The sequence below is a fragment of the Sinocyclocheilus grahami genome, unplaced genomic scaffold, assembly GCF_001515645.1.
Source record: "Sinocyclocheilus grahami isolate Dianchi unplaced genomic scaffold, SAMN03320097.WGS_v1.1 scaffold41.1, whole genome shotgun sequence".
Lineage (NCBI taxonomy): Eukaryota > Metazoa > Chordata > Actinopteri > Cypriniformes > Cyprinidae > Sinocyclocheilus > Sinocyclocheilus grahami.
The window spans coordinates 287,131-291,873 of record NW_015505220.1 but is presented as its reverse complement, the minus strand read 5'-3'; the positions used below and the strand labels follow the sequence as shown (position 1 = coordinate 291,873).

The window sequence follows — 4,743 nt, the reverse complement described above, 5'->3', positions numbered from 1 at the left end:
GTAACATTGATTTAAGCATGCCATTTTGAAGTAGAAAGACAATTGAAGTAGAAATATTATTTAGTTGCAAAACATAGGCTACTGCAATGTTTGTTTTATTTACAAATTTTACAGTGTTAGTGTCTCACTAACTCTCACTAAGCGTCTGTCTCCCCTTCGTGGTGAGTCAAGAAACATATGTTTACATTCAGTAGATGCACATTATAGATTTTTAATTTACTGTTAGTTACCACACACCTCAGAATGATGCATCAACCTTTTTTTGAGGAGAAAATTCAAAACTAAAGCTAAATAGCAAAATATTTCACTATATGTAATAGCTCCATAAATTCAAATTGTGACAGCTAGCCAGAATAGACAGTACTTGCCCCAATATCTCATCAAGAAAAGCTCACATTACAGTAAATATTATGATTTTTAAGCAAATGTAGCCATAGAGGAAGAACAGGTTTATGTCCATTTTTCACATATTGCAGATAGGTAAAACTCCTGCCACATATCACTTGCGTGAGAACACATGAAACTTTGCCTTCCTATAGAGTGGCATTCCTGGTCTGCAGACGCTGGTTTTCATATGAAATTACTATTAATTACCTTTCAATGTTAGATTTGATTTTGGATTGTTATCCTTACTTCGCTGTAATTTATCTTTTAATTGCAGGGATATTTGATGCAAGAGATTTAATTAACTGGTCTCTGTTAGAATTTATTTCCTTGTACGATGGTTAATATCACAGATGTGTCTTTTGGACTCTTCGTAAGTTCAGTTTGATACTGCTTGGCAGACCGAACTTGGTTAGCTCTTGTTGTAGCTGAAATAAAGATCAAATGTTTTTAAACTGACTATTAGTACCAGAATTTTGGAAAAAAAAACAAAAAAATACTATGTTCTGTAGTAAGTGCAACTTACTTTCTCTAAAACGGACCCAATGTTTTCACTCTCTCTTAGGTCTGAAAATGAAGTAACTCTCATTTGAACTCCTATGATATTTTCTAAGAGAATCAATGCACACACACAGTATGGTGGTCAATTAATTACAGGAATAGTTTACCCAAAAATTCAAATTTGCTTACAATTTACTCACCCTCAAGACATCCAAAATGTAGACTAATTTGTTTTCAATAGACCACATTTGGAGAAATTTGGCATTGCATCATTTGCTCACCAATGGATCCTCTGCAGTGAATGGGTGCCGTCAGAATGAGAGTTCAAACAGCTGATAAAACCATCACAATAATAATCCATAAGTAATCCACACCACTCCAGTCCATCAGTTAACATCTTGTGTAGTGAAAAGCTGCATGTTTGTAAGAAACAAATCCTTCAAGACTTTTTAACTTTAAAAACGTTGCTTCCTGGCTAAAATAAGAGTTCATAATCCATAATACAATTTCCTCCAGAGATGAAGTCCTTCCCCTGTTGTCTCTCACATCAAAATCCATCCACATATTTCTTTAGAATTGTTTTGGCTTGTAAATGCTACTTGATGCATGCAGATTTTTCACCTGATTCAGACAAGATTACTTTTTTATTATGGACTCATATTTTCGCCAAGCACAAGACATTAACTGATGGACTGGAGTGCTGTGGATTACTTGTGGATTATTGTGAAGTTTTTATCAGCTGTTTGGACTCTCATTCTGACGGCACCCATTCACTGCAGAGGATCCATTGCTGAGCAAGTGATAAAATGCTACATTTGTCGAATGAGGAAACAAACTCATCTTGGATGGCCTGAGGGTGAAACTTTTAAAACGTGCTTGTTTGCTTGTTTCTGGGTACATTCTTATTGTAACATTTGGCAGACACTTTTGTTCAAAGGAATTCAGGTTGATTCAAGATATAAATTATTCTGTTCATTGTAGTGGCATGCTGAGCAACAAGAACCTTGACTTTAGGCCAAATATAATAAGTGAATAATACTACAGATGATCATTTTGGTGGCAATTGTGTACCTTTTATGTTTTGATCTGGTCCACCGTCCACCCTGAAGGCCAATCGGCCTGGAACATTGACATTAGTGGAGTTCTTGAGGTTTGGAATAACATTCCCATCGTTTGACCCAGGGACCTTAAAGTAGGCTGTGGAGTTTATTGTGTCATAACCAGCCTGTACACACAAGGAAAAAAAGAATTATTGAGAAAGATTATCAAAAAAATGTAGGCATATTTGTTCCACTAATACAGAAATCATGTCTTACCTGCACCATATTATGCGCCACAGCAATGTCACCATAATTCATGAGAATAAAAGACAAATCACCGCCCGAAATTAAAACCACTTGAAACTACGTTTCCTGCAAAGTTTGGGAACATTGACTGTTACACAGCTCTAAGAATATCTCATCTGTAACCTTGAGCTTGAAGGAGTTATAACAAACTAACTCACCGTGCCAGAGTGATAATAGTATGCAATTCTTTCCCAAGTTGCAACCAGGACCCAATTAGCCGTGAAGCTCAGATCAGGGAAATACTGGTTTATATCCTGAGTGGCACGAGTGAGAACGCTCCCGGTTGAGTACTGCTGATACAAGATGATGCCATTCATACTGACGTCAACGTCGGTCCAGAGGGGAGCAATGATGTCTTCACTTCCATTGATGGGAAAGTAGTTAACAATAAACTGTGATGAAGACTAGTTGAATGTAAGGTGTCCGTTACTGTTAACTTAAGTAATGGAAGATATTAGTTGTGCATGTTACATTTTAATCATTCACCATTTGCATTAATGCTGTTCAGTTGCTTTGACGCAATCTGTATTGTTAAAAGCGCTATATAAATAAAGGTGACTTGACATTAACAGAACTAAATTCTCACATATGTCCTGTTGTATGTGCGGCCGAAGAACACAAAAGGACTCCACAGGTCAATAAGCGTGGAGTTTTCATCCTCAATGGCAATATTGACAGTGTCTCTGAACCGAATGGATAGAATATCACCAGCGCTGCACGTAAAAATGAACAACTTCAAGCTCAGTTCATGTTAACTTCAAACAGTTCAGCTGGACTTTTTATATGTTCTAGTTCTAAGGGCAATCATTACCTGTCTGTGCCTCTGTCACCCTGCCTGATGAAGAAAAAGATTACATTTAAATACAATTCCATAAGAATGTGTATTGTCTATGCTATATTATGAAGGATTATTATTCAAATGGATGTTAAAACTCACTCAGTGACAGGACTGATATGAACACAAGCAGATAATGTGAAAGTGGACACACTCTCATGATAAATATTTGGATGAGGTCAGAGATACCAGAATGCCACTGCTATAATTTCATACAGAAGCACAAGAGAACAAAACCATCTTAATACTTATTTTCATTTAAAAGTTATACAAACACTTGTCAGTTGAATGCATAAAATATCAAATTATGCATACACAACATAAACTAAATTATCAAAGCAAACCATATAGACAAATAGTTAGATGGTACTTATTTCAGACTGTCATATGGACTACGTTCTTGTACTTTCTCTGTCACTAATTATCATAGCATTGAAGGGAGGGACATGTTCTGTGAATGTATGCCAAATGCATTCAGGTGAATGGCATCTGAACTTTTTATAATGCAACTCAATGTTCAAGCTAAACAACAATTGAAGTAAAACAACCTCCATTGACTTATGACACCTCATAACTTTTTTTTTCAAGAGTTCATGCAATTAAAATTGTATCTGGGTGAATTGTGCTTAGGCACTCTTGCCTAATGTATTTGCTGTAGGAGGATTTTGTTGATGTTCATGATCCCCTGCAGTGAATGGGTGCCGTCAGAATGAGAGTCCAAACAGCTGATAAAAACATCTCAATAATCCACAAGTAATCCACACCACTCCAGTCCATCAGTTAACATCTTATGTAGTGAAAATTTGCAAACTTTAAACAGTTGCTTCTGGCCAAAATACAAGCCCACAATAATGATTCCTCCAGTTAACAAGTCCATCCACCAACATATTTGTTTAGATCTGTTTTGGACAGTTTTTGCTTGTAAACAGAACTTGATCTGTGTATATTTCTCTCCTGATTCAAACAAGTTGACTTTTTTGCTCAAAAAAAGCAGTATTACGAACAGAGGACACGTATTTTAGCCGAAAGCAACAGTTTGAAGTAAAAAAACGCTGTCACGATGGATTTGTTTTTTTTTAACTTTTTTAAAAGATTTTTGCTTCGCAAGTTGTTAACTGATGGACTGGAGTGGTGTGGATTATTGTGATGTTTTTATCAGATGTTTGGACTCTTATTCTGACGGCACCCATTCACTGCAGAGGATCCACTGGTGAGCAAGTGACGGAATGCTACATTTCTACAAATCTGATGTAGAGACACACTGATCTGTATCTTGGATGACCTGAGGGTGAATAAAGTTTAAGCAAATTTTCATTTTTGGGTGAACTATTCCTTTTTGTCATTCATCAGCTTGGAAAAAAAATATCGCTATATGATTCAAATGATGCATAATCCATCACAAATGTATGTTTACTGTCATAAACATGCATAAAAAACCTTCATATTCATGACATGTATCATGTCATGATTATGTAGGTGTCATGTTATGATTATGAAGGTGTCATGTCAGTCTTATGCACACCCCTTCAAGTAAAGTGTAACCGTTTACGGTTCATTCTTACGTGAGAAGAGTTTCAATAAAATTTCCCATGAGTGAATGAGAACTGGGCTGTCAAACTCAAAGGAGAAAGTATCCTAAAAATGCAAATAAACTTGATCATAGTATCGGTGCACCAT

At 36.2% G+C, this 4,743-nt stretch overlaps 1 pseudogene; it reads right to left on the bottom strand.

Moving 5' to 3' along the window:
- Nucleotides 1-731: 731 nt before the first annotated feature.
- Nucleotides 732-3,226, bottom strand: LOC107582203 (sushi, nidogen and EGF-like domain-containing protein 1; annotated as a pseudogene).
- Nucleotides 3,227-4,743: the final 1,517 nt, after the last annotated feature.